Consider the following 22,594-nt stretch of genomic DNA (forward strand, 5'->3'; position numbering starts at 1 on the left):
CTGTGACTACTGGGTATTGCTAGGACGGACAAGATTTTCTTTAACACCAGCATGGTCAAGGTGAGGCCCCAAGACCTAATACCATTACTGAAGCTATAGGGCATTCACAAAAAGGCACCTACCGTGACTGTTCTCCAAAAGACCCAACAAGCGGCTCAAAGAGTCTGATGCAGATATGTGCACACAACCAAGGAACAGAAGCTGCTGACCCCTTTGATTGAATTAGGGAAAAGCTGGAGGAAGCTAAGGAGGAGGGCAACCCTGTAGGAGGACCAGCAGCCTCAACTAACCTGGACCCCTGAGACACTGGATTACCAACCAAGCAGCATACACCAGCTGAGATGAGGCCTCCAACACATACAACAAAGGACTCCCGGGTCTGGGTTCAGTCAGAGAAGATGCACCTAATCCTTAAAAACTGGAGGCCCTCAGGAAGTTTAGAGGTCTGGTGGGGTGGGTGGAGTGAGGACATCCTTGTGGAGGGAGGGAAAGGGGGGAGGTATGGGATGTGGAACAGTCAGGAGGTAGACAGGAAAGGGAATAAAATCTGGAGTGTAAAAATTAATTAATTAATTAATTAATTAATTAATTAATTTGAAAAACCCACCAGCATGGATCTGCTTCCCGCTGTGTGGAATTGTGAGTGAGTAGTATCCGCCTGCTGTGGAGTTAACATTGCCAGATGAATCTTCTACAGGAATACTTCACTTTTGTTTTCAGTATTTAGTGACGAAAGCTATTACCCTTCTGGTTTAGTGTAAAGTCAGGATATTTTCTAGTTGTGCATGGATGCTGGCAACCTTGTCAGTTTGATGTTGTTTAAATATGTAATGCTAAACTGAGGTTTAAAATAAGCTGGTAATTTGGGGTTTTTTGTCATTTGCTTTTTTAAAAAAGAAAATAAATGCAAATGTGTTTGATGCATTCTTTCATGAGTGGGGTCTGCAAAAAAAGAATGAAAGAAAGGAAGGAAGGAAAGAAGGAAGGAAGGAAGGAAGGAAGGAAGGAAGGAAGGAAGGAAGAAAAAAAGAAAGAAAGAAAGATAGGAAGGAAGAATGGAAGAAAGAAATTCTAGATCCACTACACACATCTGATAGCATTATATATTAAGAGCTTTTGTTGAGCTTTTTTTTTTTTCTTACTGGAATATTCTGGACGATTCTCCCTTGTTCCTAACTCTGATAATATTAGTAGTCAAAACAAGGAGCCATAGTAATGGGTTCATGGACTGTATTCCTGTGTCCCCATAAGAGACAGAGTTCTTCCCCAGTGAACTAGACTGGGGGGGGGCGGCAATGGGGGGAGGGTTGGGAGGGGAACACCCATAAGGAAGGGGAGGGGGGAGGGGGATGTTTGCCCGGATACCGGGAAAGGGAATAACACTCGAAATGTATATAAGAAATACTCAAGTTAATAAAAAAATAAATAAAATGTAAAAAAAAAAAGAGACGGAGTTCTTGCTATTGATAAAGTATGGCTGTAAGGACACTGAGAACCACCAAGTTCATTACTGATTCAACCTAAATGGAGCCACACAATGGCATTTACATCAGCATCCCCAATAGCTCCCATACGGCATGTCTCCAGATCCTAAACACAACAGAAGCCAGCTGCACTGTCTACTGGGTGACTAAAATGAAGTATCTCAACCCTTTGCCTGTTCGTGTTTATGACTTGGGTGATGTCCACAACTGGAAATACTGATTTGCTCTGAGAAATGTACGTAACAAACAGCACAGTGACAAGAGATTCCCAGACTAAGAATAACTATGTGTCTGCTTCTGATAAGGGGAACTTCAAATAGATCCGAGTTTCAATCCACTGTTGTTTGCAGATATGGGAGAAATATTGTTTGTTGGTAATTCTGTTGATGTGTTTGTCACTGTTCATTTTGTTGGTTTCAAATCATGTTCTTAGAAAACTATTTAGATATCTAATATTTAAAATGAAGGAAAAGTTACAGATAGCTCTTTTTTTCTTTTTCTTGCAATTCTACAGAATTTCCCTCCTTGAAGGAAAAAAATTATACTTTATAAATGTAATGAGATCTTTATTAAAATCACTTTCTGTTTTGCTACTATGTCCTAAATGAATCAATCCTGAGAAAGCTTTATTTGGATGCCACTGACCACATCCGCAGATTTCTTCAATCCTCAGAGAAATCATTTCAGGATTAAAATCAGGACAGAGTAGAAGCTAAAACATGCACAGACTGTACACATTCAAGTCAAGGAAAAAAATTAACCAACAAATATTTTTAAAAAATGATCCTTATTTACTTGTTTCCCCGGGGCTGGCTACAAAGCAGTTAATAATGACATCATAAAAGTAAGCCTCTGTATACATTATGAAGGAAAGAAAGAAGAAGTCATGAGAAATAGTCTACATGCACTTTAATAGATGTTTGACAGCTTTCCTATTTGCCTTCTCCAATTATGGAACAACTCAGGCCATTCTCTTTCTACCTGCAATTTGACAATGTATTGATGACTTAGAATTGGTTTTGAGCATGGTTGTAATCAGATGTGTTAATGAAAGTACATCACCGCTCACACAGAGAAATTCTTAAACATCAAAATAGTTTGTAAGAAATACAAAGAATAAGCGAGCCTGCTAAATTTATATTAAATAAGTCTAGATTTATATTTTTTAAAAAAGAGAGCTCTGCCCTTTATTATTAGATGTTCAAGTATTTCAAGATAAAGTGACAAGATGTCAGAGATTTGCCTTAACATTGTGTCTCAGAAAGAAACGAATGGAGTCTGGATGAACTGAGAGCAGAATGAAGAAGGGTACTTAAAGCTGTAAAATGGGGAAGGAGAGACTCACCAAGCTACTATGTCTGCTTTATATCTGTGCTGGATAGTTTCATGGCAGCCTGACACAAGCTAAAGTCATCTGAGGGGGGTGAGAAACCGCCTCCATGAGATACAACTGGACACAAGCCTGTAGGGCATTTGTTTAGCGGTTGATAAAGGGCTCACCCATTGTGGTGGTGCCACATCTGGTCTGGGGTTGTAGGTTGTCAGAACGTGGTCAAAAGAATGTCTCATGGTGAACAATGCCTTGGAAAACTGTGAGAGAGACTCCAGGAAAAAGGAAAAAGGCCTCTTACCTCAGGAGCACTTTGTTGCCTGGGTTGTTCTTGGATGTGATTCCATGCCTCCTGTGACAAAAATTTACATTCATTTTATAAGACCTGCTTGTTCTTGCTGGGTGTCAGAATACAGTTATAGAACCCAATCTGGTCAGTGTACCCCGAATCTGAATATGGCTTTCATGCTTTCTCAGGTATAATCTACGGTACGTGCCAGGCAACTATATTTAAACTGGTCTGTCCTGAGAAAGCTCAGGGAAAGGGCTGCTCTGTTAATATTCAGTATGTGCTTCCTGGTGTTTATCTGCATGCTCTTCTGAACTCAAACATTCTTTGGATCATAACTGCTTTATTACAGTTGTGTATAAAAGTCCACTATAACTGAAGTAAGATTGTCAACAACATTAAACCATAGCCCACCCTATTCTTCCAGGTCCCATGTCCATTAGAAAAGGTATGCAAGGGTAGATGAAAGTAAGAGAAGCCAGACTCAGGAACCAAAATGGAAAGGTACAAGAGGATTGAGGACTCCTGCAGAAGAAGTAACCAGGAATTAAAATGAAGAAAGAATGAAGATGACAGGACCATAAACAGTGTGTGTGTGAGAGAGAGAGAGAGAGAAGAGATAGGAAAGAAACCCAGAGGGCCAAGAGAATAAATAGAAATATACAGGAGTGAGGGGAGGGGGGTGGGGTTGGGGGCACCTCTAGAAAGTTCCAGACACCAGGGATGTAAGATGCTCCCAGGACCCGATGGGGATGGCTTTGGCTGAAATACTCAACAGTGGAGAGATGGAACATAGAGACCATCTCCAGTACACAGACATGGCCCCCATTTGAGGCACAGGGACACCCACCCATCTTCAAAATTCTTGACCCAGAATTGTTCCTATCTAAAGGAAATGCAGGGACAAACATAAGGCAGAGACTGAAAGAAAGGCCATACAGAGACCAGCGCAACTTGAGATTCATCCCATGCAGAGGTACCAAACCTGACACTATTATTAATGCCATGTTGTGCTTGCAGACAGAAGCCTAGCATTGCTGTCCTCTGAGAGGCTCTACCAGCAGATGACTGAGACAGATGCAGTTATTTACAGCCAGCCTTCGGACTGAGGTCAGAGACTCCTATGGAAGAGTTAGGGGATGGACTGAAGGAGCTGACGGGGATTGCAACCCCATAGGAAGAACAACAGTAGCAACTAACTGGACCTCCCGGAGCTCCCAGAGGCTAACCCACCAACCAAAGAGCAAACATGGGCTAGTCTGTGGGCCCCAGTACATATGTAGCAGAGGGCTGCTTTTTCTAATCTCAGTAGGAAAGGATGCACTTAATCCAGTAGAAACTTGATGTCCCAGGGAAGGGGAATGCTAGTGGGGGTGAAGTAGGAGTGGGTGGTGGGGATCACTCTCTCAGAAGCAAGGGGAAGGAGAAGGGGTAAAGAACTCTTTGAGGGGGGACCAGGAAGAGGGGCAACATTTAAAATGTAAATAAATAAAATAATGAATAAAGAAAGAAAAATAATAAAAAAATTAAACAGATGTGATTTGAAAGTGATCATTATAATACAAAGGAGAGATAGGGAGACAGACAGACAGACAGACAGACAGACAGACAGACAGAAAGACAGACAGACAGAGACAGAGACAGAGACAGACAGACAGAGCCTAGATGGTAAGGGTAAGAACAAAACTCTAGTTCAGTACAGTAATGTCAAGGTGGCATACCAATCAGAAAACCAGACTGACAATAATAAAACTGTAATTAAAAAGTATATAAGCATAGTTTGGCAGACAAGGAAGTAGTCATCCCTTCTGGTTCACCGTGTGTGTAAGTACCTTACTTGATTGATATATTTGCAGAAAAGCAGCATTTGACATTTAATATAACACAAACGCAACAAGAAGAGTCTTAAGTCAAAGCTCTCTAGAAGAAAAGAAGCAATAGAAGAAATATATATTTTAAAAAGATTAAGTGTATATTTAAAGGGATATATATTTTAAAAGAGGGGTTCTGATCAGTGGAGAAATGCAGCATCAGCTGGATAAGTAAACTTGCCAGTGAAAGAGGAGAAATCATGCAAAAGCAAAGCTCCCCCTTCCATCTCTATTAATCATGGTTGTCCCTAGAAGGGGCTGCCCACTGAACATTCCTACCTCAAAACATCTGCTATAGAAAGTTCCTCACAAAAGCACCCACCAGTTGTTGGTTTTTCCAATTCCTATCAGGTTGACGACCAAACCAAAGACTAGAGGTAAGAGTAACTGTCATTAATTTCCTAAAGGAAAAAATTACCATAGCATTAATCAATTATTCTGCTTGGTAATCACTCAGGTAATATCAATTATGATGTGGAGTATTCTGTTAGTTACAATTTACTTAATTGTAACTAACGGAATAAATAATAGAACAGTGTAGTAGGCTGTCACTTCCCACTTCCTTGATTTGGTTACATTGAATTGTGCTGGTATCATACAAGGAGATTCTCTATGCTGCTGGCCTTGATGAAGCACATGGAAGATTTGAAGAAACCTATATGATATGGCCCTTAGAGGAACCTTCTGTCTGTGAGGACAGGATGGCCACTGGCTGACAGCCTGCAAAAATTGAAGTTGTTAAACTTTCCATGACAAAATATGATGGTGATGATGATGATGATGATGTATAACCTCACACCCATCTTCACTGCACCTTGTAAAATTATCAAGAATGTGGTATACCAAAATTGAGATTCCATGCCTTGGCTCATGATCCATGAAACTGTGAATTAACAGGTACAGTTCCTTTTCGGCTAAGTTCACTCTAATATTGTCATAAGGCAATAGGAAGGCAACATGCTCTGATGTACTAGAAAGGTATTATCACTTCAATTCATAGAGGTTAATTTTGGGTTCATTTTATTTTAGAATATTTACTGTTTTGAGATATGTTAGTCAAATCAACACCAAATTAAATCTGTTTGCTTCAATTGAAGAACTTCACATTCATTTTAACCTTGGTTATTCAATAGATATTTTTTAAAAAAATTTATTATCATCATTCTAGTAGAATAAAGAGAACTAATTCCCCAATTATTTGTACTATATAGGTTCATTATCTTTTGTTTACTTCAACAGACATTGCCCAAAAGCAAACTATTTTGTCCATGTGACAAAAAGAGTTGTATTAAGCACAAGAGTTTTCAGTGTATTCTGCAAGTTAGTATCAGAGTGGGTTTTCCAGCAAGGAATGCCTGTTGGTCTTCTATCAACCATATTATGTACTCTGGCCCTTCTTACCTATTTCTGATTCTCTAATCATAACCACTGCCTCATAGAAACCCCTCTGAATGTCAAATGACTTAGACATGCACTGAATCCTTTTAGATCACATCTGCCTTTTATTGCTGTACACCCACAAGGAAAACATTTTTTAATATCCTATAAAAATATGCCCTCTATCTTAATTACTAACACTTAATTTCTGCATAGTACCACTTGTGTTATTGCATCCAGACCATGTTGGTTCATGATAATTGTGACTTCCTTTCAAACTCTTCTTCTAGGTATTCCAAATAACTGGAATTATAGAGTCCCCAAATTGAGTAAAATACTTTCTCAGTAGGATCAATGAAAACCTGAATAGACATAGTTAGTATAAGAACAACACTTGGAGGGTTGGGGATTTAGCTCAGTGGTAGAGTGCTTGCCTAGCAAGCGCAAGGCTCTGGGTTCGGTCCCCAGCTCCAGAAAAAAAAAAACACTTGGAGAAGTTGGGGAGGGGGTGAATATAAGAAAATGCAATATTTTTAATTTTCCTATATATGTATGTATACATATATATGTATGTATATGTGAGCATATAGCTATGGATTCATGGGATAAAGAATCAGAATAAGAGATGTCTTTCACCCTTCCTTCTTTTATGTAAAATCTAATACTAATCACAAATAAAGAATTCTAGCAGTCTATGCAATAACTTCAAAGAAGAAAGGTTGGAGGCCAGGCAGGGACATTTCTTAGTCAGTCAAGAACCTGTAGCTCAGATCTCCAGGACCCATGCACCTAATTGGAGACGACAGTATGTTCACGTAAGGACAATGCTGGGACTCAGAACAGAAGGACAAAGCTCACTGTCCAGACAGCCTAGATAAATCTATTTATTTATCTAGCTTCAGGTTCACTGAAAGACTTTGCCTCCAAAACAAAAGTGACCAAAGAAAAACAGGCAGTGCCAAGCATTGACCTACACGTACATACACAAATATGTACTCTTACACAAACACCAATAATAGTAAGTACATACATACAAGAATGTGCACACACAAAATCCCATCTACCACATACTGATAAGCGTACACACACACACACACACACACACACACACACACTGTATCATATATACACAAAACAAAAATATGAAAATAATAAAAACTGAATATAAGAACATAGACTCCCAGTGAAGCTCTGAGACACTCCAGTCCATCAAGAAAAAAAAATATATGGACCAAAATAGAAATCAAAGTGTCACCACTATGAATACCACCACCAGCCTCCCAAACAGATGCACACTTGTATGCTGGGAAGCACCAGAACCTCTCCTTAAGAACAATGCTGGAGACTGGATCTAACTCTGACTTCGTCAAGTTGGATCTCGCTTCCCAAAGTCCTTGGTAATTCATTTCCACTTCTACTGCAGGCTAAAACGAGAGCTTCCGTTCCTCTCTGTGTTTGCCTCAATTGTGGTAATGAATATTGGAGATAATCAACTTATAAAGAAAGGTTGTTTATACTCATGCCTTTGTAGGTCCCTTGCATTCTCATTTGGCCCTATACTCTGGAGCCCATGGCAAGTCAGCAGCCATGACAGGTAGCATCCAGGGGGCCAACCTGCTCTCTTCCTGATTTCAGAACCAAAGAGAGAGTGCTACTGCTGTACCATCCACGAGAGCAATCCACTTGCAAGGAGACAAATTTCAGATTGAACAGAGTTAAGGGAAACAGAGCCTCAGCTGCATTCCTCAGCAAATGTCATTCTGCTTTGAGCACCATCGCACGCTCCTGGACAGTGTCCAACCTTTTTTCATTCCACTATAAATCTGTGCTAGAATTTCCAGACCCCTGCGGTTGCTCACTTCAGAGAAGCCCAAATTGCATGTAGTGAAATTCAGTTTAGAAACTGATACAGAAGAGTTATTCTGAGCCTCCGAGTCTCCGCGGACCTTGAACAAGCTGTTTCTAAAAGGGCACAGGAAGGTTAGCAAATTAAACAGATAATGTTTAAATCACTTTCTCCTTTCTGCACCAGGTGCTCTAAAATAGGTTAAACAATAATTTAAAAGAAAGCAGCGCCAGGTTTGGGAGTATGTGCTGCATCGCCACTGCCCTCAAAACTTTACCACTGACGTATGCTAAAGAATGATAGGCGCTAACTTCAGGCTTTAATCTTAATCATACCAGAAGCTGAGCTTGTCTGGGTATGCTTTGTCACACACTGAAGTCAGTAATTCCCACATGTGAAAGGATATGGTTTCTGTGCCACTGACTATACTCTGAAGGTTCAATTCCCCACTAATCCACAGCATTTTCTGATTTAATTTGGCTTCTGTTATTGTGGTAAACTGTGACCAGAAGCAAATTGGGGAGAAAGGGGTTCATACCATTTCACAGTTAGAGTCCATAATTGAGGGAGATCAAATAGAAATTCAAGAGAGGAACTGAAGCAGAGGCCGCGATGACTGCTGCTTATTGGCTTGCTCCCATTCTCACATTCTACCTCTCCTACACAGCCCAGACCCCCCTGTCTAGGCACCAACAGTAGGCTGGGCCTTTCTACATCAATTAGCAACCAAGGAAATGACACCATGGGCCAACCTGATGCAGTCCAATCGTCACTAGGGATTCACTTTGTCGAGTGTGTGAAAATTAGCCATCGTACAATCATGTACTTATGGTAATGATTCAGAAAATGTTTTCTGTAAAGGGCCGAAAGTAAGTATGTTATACTTTGATTTTCAGCACTCAGCCATCTCATATACCTAGAAAATAGCATTGACAATACATTAATGAATGCACACAGTTGTGTTCTGATAAAATTTTAAGTATAAAAGTGATGTCGGGCATGGTTAACCCTAAGGGTTATAATTTCTAAAGAACCATGCTAAGGGGCAAATAGATATATCACTGTTATTCAACCAAAGAAATGAAAATTACATTATCATTTCACTTAATTAAGCAATCTTTCCCCAAAGCATGTGTTTCTTATGCTAAGGAACAAACAGCATTCTCAGTAGCCTATGTGAAGAGCAGTCAACTTGGGTTGCTTTCGATCTTTCAAGGATGTTCCCCTCTATTACCATATGATATAGGTGTATCTGTGGTATTTTTATTCAGAAGAAGCTGAATTTATTCCACTTATGAAGCATTCAGTTTGTAATTCATTTAGCACTTCAAATTGAAGTCAGAGTCATTCGACCTGATAGTCTGATCATCATGCCCTCACAGAGGAGAGTCAGAACACTGTGCCTTTCTGCTTGTTCCATAACAAATCACAGAGCCCCACAAAATCTTTCCTTGTCATCACTGTCCTTTCACAGTGTCATGTGGCTAGATACGCCTGCCCACTGAGCTCTCGTAGATACTATTCTGTATCCAGACCAGATTACCCCTAATTCATCTCAGCAGTTTCAGCTATTCTCCTAAACACAAAGGGGAAAGCCTATTTCTGAGCATTTTATTGTCATGTGCCTAGACAAATAATATCCTCAGATGTATTTAACCCTTCTTAGTTTTGTCTGTTGAAAGCATCTTTGAATTGCATGCCGAATTGTCACTTGTAGGATTACACTGGACTGGATTTGGTTAGCAGGCTCGGCAGGCACTCTGCACAGGGAAATTTTGCCCCTTAAAGTCCATTCTTTATGAAAGAGCCCAAGCTGGAAGTCCTTCTAGAGAAGGGTCTTGAGAAGAGAAGGAAGGTTCCCCCAGGTTGGAAGCTGCTTCAACTGCAATGGAAAATGTGCCAGTGTCTTCAGTACTCGCCCCGCCTGCTAGGAGCACGGAATATCAAGGGAAGAGCGGTCAGAACCAGTTTCACTGAGAGTCTAGTTGTAAGGCCTCTCTGAGAGACAAAAGACAAAAAGACACTGACTTTGTAGGAAAATGTGAAGTAATTTTTTTAAGAGACCCCAAACCCCTAAGTTTGATACAGCCTTGGCTTACCTCCAAACTTACCTATGAAGAGGACTTAAGTGGCCCTTCTCAGGTATATATTAGTCATGTGAAATAAATCAAAAATAGAATATGGTATAGCATATAACTACAGGAGATAAAATGGGTCCCCAAACATCTCAATTGTGTGCAGCCTGCTTTTAAGGGAGATGGGAAAATCCAACCTTATTTCTATTAAACCATTAAAGCACATCTGTTTTTACAACTTGCCCTGTTTTCACCTTGTGTTAACTAATTTAGAACTTGGACATTATCTATACAGTCCACTCATTAAAATATGTTTTAACCTTATAAAATTGAAGTCTAAGAGAAGTCTTTCCTTCTGTCACTGTGGTCAAGCATATCTGTAAGATCTCTCTGGAGATTATTAATGGATTAGCTTTCCATTAATAAACACCATGTATGTTCCAGTGCCTTCCCTAAGGTTCACGTATATATGCTCCACTTTAAGCCTTTTACCTCACATCTAGTTTAGTAATCACATCTCCTGTTAGATTGGACAAGACCTCAAGTCTCAGATTAGAATGAGGAAGAATCCATATGTGTTACTTCCTTCTTTCTCTCTCTTCCTTTTCTGCCTCTAGTTGAGAACCCTGGGTGGTTGGTATTGTCATTCTTATGAAGCCCCTTCAGCTCCTTCAATCCTTTCTCTAACTCTTCCAGTGGGTTCAATGGTTGGCTGCGAGAGTCTACCTCTGTATTTGTCATGCTCTGGCAAAGCCCCTCAGGAGACAGCTTTATCTGGCTCTTGTCAGCATGCATTTCTTGGCATCAGCAATATTGTCCAGATTTGGTGGCTGTATGTATATGGGCTGTATCCACAGGTGGGGCAGCCACCAAATGGCCATTCCTTCAGTCTCTGCTCCAAACTTTGTCTCCATATCTCCTCCTAAGAATATTTTTGTTCCCCCTTTTAAAAAGGACTGAAACATCCACACTTTGTCCTTTTCCTTGAACTTTGTGTGGTCTGTGGATTGTAATCTGAGTTTTTGAGATAATATCCACTTATCAGTGAGTGCATACCATGTGTGGTTTATTTTTGTGACTGGGTTACCTCATTCAGGATATTTCCTAGTTCCATCCATTTACCTATGAATTTCATGTAGTCGTTGTTTTTAATACCTGAGTAGTACTCCATTGTGTAGATGTACCACATTTTCTGTATCCATTCCTCTGTTGAAGGACATCTGAGTTCTTTACAGCTTCTGGCTGTTAGAAATAAAGCTTCTGTGAACATAGTAGAGCATGTGTCCTTGCATGTGTTATATGTTGGAGCATGTTTTGGCTATATGCCCAGGAGTGGTATAGCTAGATCCTCAGGTAATACTATGTTCAATTTTCTGAGGAACCTCCAGACTGATTTCCAGGGTGGTTAGTAATTTATGTAAAAAAGGAAGAGAAACACAGTGGGAAAGGGCTCTCATGGCTGTACAGCCAAAGAAGCATCAACTCAAAGAACATCCACAGATGAAAATGCCTACATTTGAACAAAGGAAGTAGGAAAGGCATCAAGGAACACACTGAAGAGGACAGGGAAGGCAATTTCTTTTTTTTTTTTTTTTTTTTTTGTTAATCCATGGGTTTATTACCTTATCAGTCCCGTGAGGTTTGGTTTGCCATAAACGTGGCCAACCTTAGATCGGGAAACCTCAAAAGAGTCAGGGTTCTTTTCCTGCAGGCCTTCAGTACTCATGTGTTTAATGCAACTTGAACTTGGATCAGCTATTTTCCCAGCACTACAAAATATTGTCTGGGCATATTTTCAGCAGTCAGTAATGGAGTCCAGCTCTATCATGTTTCAAAAAATGGAATGTTTAGATCATCTGCATCAGGTGATAGGTTTTTGGTAATACTAGGGAAAGAAATGTCTGTGCTTTTATTGAATATGTACATATAACAAATAAAATATGTTATCTAAATGTCACACTGTGTCAACTGAATCTGTTCATTCAAGGAGTCAAATTACTGAATAGGACTGTCAGGTAAAGGAGACCTTTGCCTTGACAACTTCAAGGTTGCTATAATGTTTTTCTTTTAATGATAAGCTAACGTGCTTTTTTTTTTTTTTTTTATTAACTTGAGTATTTCTTATATACATTTCGAGTGTTATTCCCTTTCCCGGTTTCCGGGCAAACATCCCCCTCCCCCCTCCCCTTCCTTATGGGTGTTCCCCTCACAACCCTCCCCCCATTGCCGCCCTCCCCCCATAGACTAGTTCACTGTGGGTTCAGTCTTAGCAGGACCCAGGGCTTCCCCTTCCACTGGTGCTCTTACTAGGATATTCATTGCTACCTATGGGGTCAGAGTCCAGGGTCAGTCCATGTATAGTCTTTAGGTAGTGGCTTAGTCCCTGGAAGCTCTGGTTGCTTGGCATTGTTGTACTTTTGGGGTCTCGAGCCCCTTCAAGCTCTTCCAGTTCTTTCTCTGATTCCTTCAATAGGGGACCTATTCTCAGTTCAGTGGTTTGCTGCTGGCATTCGCCTCTATATTTGCTGTATTCTGGCTGTGTCTCTCAGGAGCAATCTATATCCGGCTCCTGTCGGTCTGCACTTCTTTGCTTCATCCATCTTGTCTAATTGGGTGGCTGTATATGTATGGGCCACATGTGGGGCAGGCTCTGAATGGGTGTTCCTTCAGTCTCTGTTTTAATCTTTGCCTCTCCCTTCCCTGCCAAGGGTATTCTTTTTCCTCATTTAAAGAAGGAGTGAAGCATTCACATTTTGATCATCCGTCTTGAGTTTCGTTTGTTCTAGGGATCTAGGGTAATTCAAGCATTTGGGCTAATAGCCACTTATCAATGAGTGCATACCATGTATGTCTTTCTGTGATTGGGTTAGCTCACTCAGGATGATATTTTCAGTTCCAACCATTTGCCTACGAATTTCATAAACTCGTTGTTTTTGATAGCTGAGTAATATTCCATTGTGTAGATGTACCACATTTTCTGTATCCATTCCTCTGTTGAAGGGCATCTGGGTTCTTTCCAGCTTCTGGCTATTATAAATAAGGCTGCGATGAACATAGTGGAGCACGTGTCTCTTTTATATGTTGAGGCATCTTTTGGGTATATGCCCAAGAGAGGTATAGCTGGATCATCAGGCAGTTCAATGTCCAATTTTCTGAGGAACCTCCAGACTGATTTCCAGAATGGTTTTACCAGTCTGCAATCCCACCAACAATGGAGGAGTGTTCCTCTTTCTCCACATCCTCGCCAGCATCTGCTGTCATCTGAGTTTTTGATCTTAGCCAATCGCACTGGTGTGAGGTGAAATCTCAGGGTTGTTTTGATTTGCATTTCCCTTATGACTAAAGATGTTGAACATTTCTTTAGGTGTTTCTCAGCCATTCGGCATTCCTCAGCTGTGAATTCTTTGTTTAGCTCTGAACCCCATTTTTTAATAGGGTTATTTGTTTCCCTGCGGTCTAACTTCTTGAGTTCTTTGTATATTTTGGAAATAAGGCCTCTATCTGTTGTAGGATTGGTAAAGATCTTTTCCCAATCTGTTGGTTGCCGTTTTGTCCTAACCACAGTGTCCTTTGCCTTACAGAAGCTTTGCAGTTTTATGAGATCCCATTTGTCGATTCTTGATCTTAGAGCATAAGCCATTGGTGTTTTGTTCAGGAAATTTTTTCCAGTGCCCATGTGTTCCAGATGCTTCCCTAGTTTTTCTTCTATTAGTTTGAGTGTGTCTGGTTTGATGTGGAGGTCCTTGATCCACTTGGACTTAAGCTTTGTACAGGGTGATAAGCATGGATCGATCTGCATTCTTCTACATGTTGCCCTCCAGTTGAACCAGCACCATTTGCTGAAAATACTATCTTTTTTCCATTGGATGGTTTTGGCTCCTTTGTCAAAAATCAAGTGACCATAGGTGTGTGGGTTCATTTCTGGGTCTTCAATTCTATTCCATTGGTCTATCTGTCTGTCTCTGTACCAATACCATGCAGTTTTTATCACTATTGCTCTGTAATACTGCTTGAGTTCAGGGATAGTGATTCCCCCTGAAGTCCTTTTATTGTTGAGGATAGCTTTAGCTATCCTGGGTTTTTTGTTATTCCAGATGAATTTGCAAATTGTTCTGTCTAACTCTTTGAAGAATTGGATTGGTATTTTGATGGGGATTGCATTGAATCTGTAGATTGCTTTTGGTAAGATGGCCATTTTTACCATATTAATCCTGCCAATCCATGAGCATGGGAGATCTTTCCAACTTCTGAGGTCTTCTTCAATTTCTTTCCTCAGTGTCTTGAAGTTCTTATTGTACAGATCTTTTACTTGTTTGGTTAAAGTCACACCGAGGTACTTTATATTATTTGGGTCTATAATGAAGGGTGTCGTTTCCCTAATTTCTTTCTCGGCTTGTTTCTCTTTTGTATAGAGGAAGGCAACTGATTTATTTGAGTTAATTTTATACCCAGCCACTTTGCTGAAGTTGTTTATCAGCTTTAGTAGTTCTCTGGTGGAACTTTTGGGATCACTTAAATATACTATCATGTCATCTGCAAATAGTGATATTTTGACCTCTTCTTTTCCGATCTGTATCCCTTTGATCTCCTTTTGTTGTCTGATTGCTCTGGCTAGAACTTCAAGAACTATATTGAATAAGTAGGGAGAGAGTGGGCAGCCTTGTCTAGTCCCTGATTTTAGTGGGATTGCTTCAAGTTTCTCTCCATTTAGTTTAATGTTAGCAACTGGTTTGCTGTATATGGCTTTTACTATGTTTAGGTATGGGCCTTGAATTCTTATTCTTTCCAGGACTTTTATCATGAAGGGGTGTTGAATTTTGTCAAATGCTTTCTCAGCATCTAATGAAATTATCATGTGGTTCTGTTCTTTCAGTTTGTTTATATAATGGATCACGTTGATGGTTTTCCGTATATTAAACCATCCCTGCATGCCTGGGATGAAGCCTACTTGATCATGGTGGATGATTGTTTTGATGTGCTCTTGAATTCGGTTTGCCAGAATTTTATTGAGTATTTTTGCGTCGATATTCATAAGGGAAATTGGTCTGAAGTTCTCTTTCTTTGTTGTGTCTTTGTGTGGTTTAGGTATAAGAGTAATTGTGGCTTCGTAGAAGGAATTCGGTAGGGCTCCATCTGTTTCAATTTTGTGGAATAGTTTGGATAATATTGGTCTGAGGTCTTCTATGAAGGTTTGATAGAATTCTGCACTAAACCCGTCTGGACCTGGGCTCTTTTTGGTTGGGAGACCTTTAATGACTGCTTCTATTTCCTTAGGAGTTATGGGGTTGTTTAACTGGTTTATCTGTTCCTGATTTAACTTCGATACCTGGTATCTGTCTAGGAAATTGTCCATTTCCTGAAGATTTTCAAATTTTGTTGAATATAGGTTTTTATAGTAAGATCTGATGATTTTTTGAATTTCCTCCGAATCTGTAGTTATGTCTCCCTTTTCATTTCTGATTTTGTTAATTTGGACACACTCTCTGTGTCCTCTCGTTAGTCTGGCTAAGGGTTTATCTATCTTGTTGATTTTCTCAAAGAACCAACTTTTGGTTCTGTTGATTCTTTCTATGGTCCTTTTTGTTTCTACTTGGTTGATTTCAGCTCTGAGTTTGATTATTTCCTGCCTTCTACTCCTCCTGGGTGTATTTGCTTCTTTTTGTTCTAGAGCTTTTAGGTGTGCTGTCAAGCTGCTGACATATGCTCTTTCCTGTTTCTTTCTGCAGGCACTCAGCGCTATGAGTTTTCCTCTTAGCACAGCTTTCATTGTGTCCCATAAGTTTGAGTATGTTGTATCTTCATTTTCATTAAATTCTAAAAAGTTTTTAATTTCTTTCTTTATTTCTTCCTAGACCAGGTTATCATTGAGTAGAGCATTGTTCAATTTCCACGTATATGTGGGCATTCTTCCCTTATTGTTATTGAAGACCAGTTTTAGGCCGTGGTGGTCCGATAGCACGCATGGGATTATTTCTATCTTTCTGTACCTGTTGAGGCCCGTTTTTTGACCAATTATATGGTCAATTTTGGAGAAAGTACCATGAGGAGCTGAGAAGAAGGTATATCCTTTTGCTTTAGGATAGAATGTTCTATAAATATCCGTTAAGTCCATTTGGCTCATGACTTCTCTTAGTCTGTCGACATCACTGTTTAATTTCTGTTTCCATGATCTGTCCATTGATGAGAGTGGGGTGTTGAAATCTCCCACTATTATTGTGTGAGGTGCAATGTGTGTTTTGAGCTTTAGTAAGGTTTCTTTTACATATGTAGGTGCCCTTGTATTTGGGGCATAGATATTTAGGATTGAGAGTTCATCTTGGTTGATTTTTCCTTTGATGAATATGAAGTGTCCTTCCTTATATTTTTTGATGACTTTTAGTTGGAAATTGATTTTATTTGATATTAGAATGGCCACTCCAGCTTGCTTCTTCTGACCATTTGCTTGGAAAGTTGTTTTCCACCCTTTCACTCTGAGGTAGTGTCTGTCTTTGTCTCTGAGGTGTGTTTCCTGTAGGCAGCAGAATGCAGGGTCCTCGTTGCGTATCCAGTTTGTTAATCTATGTCTTTTTATTGGGGAGTTGAGGCCATTGATATTGAGAGATATTAAGGAATAGTGATTATTGCTTCCCGTTATATTCATATTTGATGTGAGGTTATGTTTGTGTGCTTTCATTCTCTTTGTTTTGTTGCCAAGACGATTAGTTTCTTGCTTCTTCTAGGGTATAGCTTGCCTCCTTATGTTGGGCTTTACCATTTATTATCCTTTGTAGTGCTGGATTTGTAGAAAGATATTGTGTAAATTTGGTTTTGTCATGGAATATCTTGGTTTCTCCATCAATGTTAATTGAGAGTTTTGCTGGATACAGTAATCTGGGCTGGCATTTGTGTTCTCTTAGGGTCTGTATAACATCAGTCCAGGATCTTCTGGCCTTCATAGTTTCTGGCGAGAAGTCTGGTGTGATTCTGATAGGTCTCCCTTTATATGTTACTTGACCTTTTTCCCTTACTGCTTTTAATATTCTTTCTTTATTTTGTGCGTTTGGTGTTTTGACAATTATGTGACGGGAGGTGTTTCTTTTCTGGTCCAATCTATTTGGAGTTCTGTAGGCTTCCTGTATGTCTATGGGTATCTCTTTTTTTAGGTTAGGGAAGTTTTCTTCTATGATTTTGTTGAAGATATTTACTGGTCCTTTGAGCTGGGAGTCTTCACTCTCTTCTATACCTATTATCCTTAGGTTTGATCTTCTCATTGAGTCCTGGATTTCCTGTATGTTTTGGACCAGTAGCTTTTTCCGCTTTACATTATCTTTGACAGTTGAGTCAATGATTTCTATGGAATCTTCTGCTCCTGAGATTCTCTCTTCCATCTCTTGTATTCTGTTGGTGAAGCTTGTATCTACAGCTCCTTGTCTCTTCTTTTGGTTTTCTATATCCAGGGTTGTTTCCATGTGTTCTTTCTTGATTGCTTCTATTTCCATTTTTAATTCCTTCAACTGTTTGATTGTGTTTTCCTGGAATTCTTTCAGGGATTTTTGCGATTCCTCTCTGTAGGCTTTTACTTGTTTATTAATGTTTTCCTGTGCTTCCCTAAGTGTGTTCAGGTCTTTCCTGAAGTCCTCCAGCATCATGATCAAGTATGATTTTGAAACTAGATCTTGCTTTTCTGGTGTGTTTGGATATTCCATGTTTGTTTTGGTGGGAGAATTGGGCTCCGATGATGGCATGTAGTCTTGGTTTCTGTTGCTTGGGTTCCTGCGCTTGCCTCTCGCCATCAGATTATCTCTAGTGTTACTTTGTTCTGCTATTTCTGACAGTGGCTAGACTGTCCTATAAGCCTGTGTCAGGAGTGCTGTATACCTGTTTTCCTCTCTTTCAGTCAGTTATGGGGACAGAGTGTTCTGCTTTCGGGCGTGTAGTTTTTCCTCTCTACAGGTCTTCAGCTGTTCCTGTGGGCCTGTGTCTTGAGTTCACCAGGCAGCTTTCTTGCAGCAGAAAATTTGGTCTTACCTGTGGTCCCGAGGCTCAGGTTTGCTCTGGGGTGCTGTCCAGGGGCTCTCTGCAGCGGCAGCAACCAGGAAGACCTGTGCCGCCCCTTCCGGGAGCTTCAGTGCACCAGGGTTCCAGATGGTCTTTGGCTTTTTCCTCTGGCGTCCGAGATGTGTGTGCAGGGAGCAGTCTCTTCTGGTTTCCCAGGCCTGTCTGCCTCTCTGAAGGTTTAGCTCTCCCTCCCACGGGATTTGGGTGCAGAGAACTGTTTATCCGGTCTGTTTCCTTCAGGGTCCGGCGGTGTCTGTGGCAGGGGTCCTGCCGCTCCTGGGCCCTCCCCCACGGGAGCCCAGAGGCCTTATACAGTTTCCTCTTGGGCCAGGGATGTGGGCAGGGGTGAGCAGTGTTGGTGGTCTCTTCCGCTCTGCAGCCTCAGGAGTGCCCACCTGACCAGGCGGTTGGGTCTCTCTCTCACCGGGTCTGGGAGCAGAGAGCTGCTGCGGGCCGGGATCCGCGGGTGTGGGACTTCCGGTAAACACAGAACGTGCCCGGTTCTAGAGAAATTCTGCTTCCGTGTGTCCCAAGCTCACCAGGCAGCTTTCTTGCAGCAGAAAATTTGGTCTTACCTGTGGTCCCGAGGCTCAAGTTCGCTCGTGGGGTGCTGCCCAGGGGCTCTCTGCAGCGGCAGCAACCAGGAAGACCTGTGCCGCCCCTTCCGGGAGCTTCAGTGCACCAGGGTTCCAGATGATCTTTGGCTTTTTCCTCTGGCGTCCGAGATGTGTGTGCAGGGAGCAGTCTCTTCTGGTTTCCCAGGCCTGTCTGCCTCTCTGAAGGTTTAGCTCTCCCTCCCACGGGATTTGGGTGCAGAGAACTGTTTATCCGGTCTGTTTCCTTCAGGGTCCGGCGGTGTCTGTGGCAGGGGTCCTGCCGCTCCTGGGCCCTCCCCCACGGGAGCCCAGAGGCCTTATACAGTTTCCTCTTGGGCCAGGGATGTGGGCAGGGGTGAGCAGTGTTGGTGGTCTCTTCCGCTCTGCAGCCTCAGGAGTGCCCACCTGACCAGGCGGTTGGGTCTCTCTCTCACTGGGTCTGGGAGCAGAGAGCTGCTGCGGGCCGGGATCCGCGGGTGTGGGACTTCCGGTAAACACAGAACGTGCCCGGTTCTAGAGAAATTCTGCTTCCGTGTGTCCCAAGCTCACCAGGCAGCTTTCTTGCAGCAGAAAATTTGGTCTTACCTGTGGTCCCGAGGCTCAGGTTTGCTCTGGGGTGCTGTCCAGGGGCTCTCTGCAGCGGCAGCAACCAGGAAGACCTGTGCCGCCCCTTCCGGGAGCTTCAGTGCACCGGAAGGCAATTTCAAATGACCTGCAACATCCCTCCACCCATCCCCAGACAGCATAGCAAAGAAGTAATGTAATGTCTACCTAGGGAAGAAGAAAGAACCAAGTGTAGACCTTTTCTCAGGAGCTTAATTTTGAAACTATATCAGTCAGACAGCATAGACTCACACAATGCCAGAATTCAGGTCATTACCCACTGAGTCTCTGGCCTTGTACTGGTACCCAGTGATATCTCGCAGCTACAGAGAGACAAGCACAAGCACTGGCCCTGTGTGTGACTACATGGGCATTCATATCACAACTACAGGAAGACATCAGTGGCCATATGTATTACAGTCCATCATGAGACAAGCCACAGTAGTTAAGAGACTCTAGACTAACACAGTCTCAACCATAAACCTCCTAAGCTTCCACATCCACTAATATTGCACCAACCACAGTAGTCCTGGCCTTGGGGACAGCAGAAGACCTGCTGTCCCCTGGATTTGATAAAGCAGTGGTTCTCAAGTTATGGGTCCCTATCCCCATGCACAGGGATCGCTTGTCGGATATTTACATTATGATTCATTACAGTAGCAAACTTACACTAAGTAAACAGCAATGGGATAACTTATGGTTGGGGGTCACCACGACACAAGAAAATGTATTAGAGGTTCACAGCATTGGGAAAGCTAAGAGCCACTGTACTTAAAAAAAATTTAAATAATTAAAAAAAAAACAGGCTAAGATAAAGCCAAGGCTGAAATAAATCCTACTTTACAAATTACAAATTAGTGATTCAAACAGATCACTAGTAACTGACTTAAAGAGGTGGTGATGAGGTTCAGCTGACTACAATTAGAAGTAGTCTAAGTCTATATGTTTTTTAACCTTGCAGGTCCTCTGCCTTTGTGTGATAGCTTCCGGTTCTTTGTTGTTTTTATGGGATTCCTTTGCATATAGACATGTCTCTCTGTCTATATGCGTTTATTGTGCTTCTTCCTCGGTAAAAAGCTGTCAAGTGACAGAATTTTTCCAAAGCCAAAGGAAGTTATACATTTTCATATACATATAAGCCAAAGGTCTCCAATTACATTCACCAGAAATAAATCTACTTCACAAAATTGTCAGACTCTCAAAGTTCAAAGCAGAGAGATTAATTTGACTTTTCTAAGAGCCGAAAGCTTTACTAGATACCTCTCAAAGACAAGTTATACAAACACCACACAGAATATAGCAGGCCTCTAATTCAAATATTCTAAAGGCAGAGGCAGGAAGATTACCACAAGTTTAAGGCAAGCCTAGTCTACATAAGACATTCCAGGCTACCCTGACCTACATATTGAGACTATGTTTGAAAGACAAAAAGAAAAATAAAGCATAAACAAATGGGCAAGAAGTATTTTTAAAATGTTCAACATCATTAATCATCAGGGAAATGACAATATAAACCATAATAAAAACTCCATGATGCTGCTTCCAAGACGTCTTCATCCCTGAACGTCAAGGTGACTATGTACCTCTTTATGGAGGGAAGTGGAGATGACTAGCACTCCTGCAAAAAGGAAACAATATACCCATGTTATACAAGCACATTCAATAAATTCATTAATTCATACACACACACACACACACACCACACACATACACACACACACACACACTCACATACACACAATGAGGTGGCACTGCAATACAGTAAGAATAGCTATTGGTAAAAACACTAAGAAAACATACTAGCAAGGACTTGAAGAAATGAATACTTGTATATTATTACAGGCAAAGTGAATTAGCAAATCACTGTGGAAAACGGTGTGTAAAAGATGCCGAAAAAGGATTCAAAGTAAAACTACTGTGTGCTCTTGCAATTCAATTGTGGATATTTATCCAAGGAGATTAAATCAGTACCTGGAAGAGACATCTACATGGCATGATCATCACAATGCTATGTAATAAGCAAAATAATCCACTTGTGTATCTATCAACTGAATAATGAAGAAAAACAATATTGTATATTGAGATCATAGAAAACTGTTTTGCAAGGCCATGTCTCATGGCTCACCCCATCATCCCAAAACACCATTCAACAATCAAAAAGAACAAAATTCCGTCATGTGTTTCAATGTGAAAAATTCTAGTGGATATAATAAGTTAAATAAGCCAAGCACAGAGAGAGAAATACTTCCCATGTCATTTATACTAGGAATCAGAGAGCGGACCTCATAGCATAAAGACTAAAACAGCTATTGGCAGTCTGTGGAAGGTAGGGGAGTAAAAGGGATTGACAGTGTGTGTGTGTGTGTGTGTGTGTGTGTGTGTGTGTGTGTGTGTGTGTGTTGTCAGAGCTAGCTAGGAGGAATAAGATACACCATTAGACATAAATGCCCTTTTACTTAATAATATTGGATCATGTGTTTCAAAATATCCATAAGAGAGGATTTCTTCTTTATAAGGAAATTATGAATGTTTAAAATTAAAATAGGCCAACATTTAGTTTTATACAGTGTATAGTATAGCAATACATACTATACCCATAAAGAAGCATAGGTGTTAATTAAAACTAAATATATGGAATATTATCTATTGATTCAGTTGAAGACACAAGTCTTGTAGATCAGTGGTTCTCAACCTGTGGGTCAAGACCCCTTTGGGAGTAAAATATCAAATATCCTGTAAATCAGATATTTACTATACACTTCATAACAGTAGCAACATTACAGTTATTAATCAATGAAATAATTTGATGGTTGGGGGTCCCCCACAACATGAAAAACCTTAGCAAAGGGTCAAAACATTCAGAAAATTGTGCAAACCACTGTTCTAGATAATTATATAGCCAATGAGTAAGATTGTTAAATGTATGCCCTAGCGTTCCAGTAGAGAACCATTTATCTCAGTTCTATTTTAAGAATTTCTAAGCATCCCCCATCATTTTATATCACCAAGAACCAGAAGCCTTGGCTTTTGTGTCCCTACCCATCTACATTGTTTTAAATGATAAACAAGTAAAATATAATCGTAGG

This window comes from Rattus norvegicus, chromosome 9 (genome assembly GCF_021556685.1).
Source record: "Rattus norvegicus strain SHRSP/BbbUtx chromosome 9, alternate assembly SHRSP_T2T, whole genome shotgun sequence".
NCBI classification, from domain to species: Eukaryota; Metazoa; Chordata; class Mammalia; order Rodentia; family Muridae; genus Rattus; species Rattus norvegicus.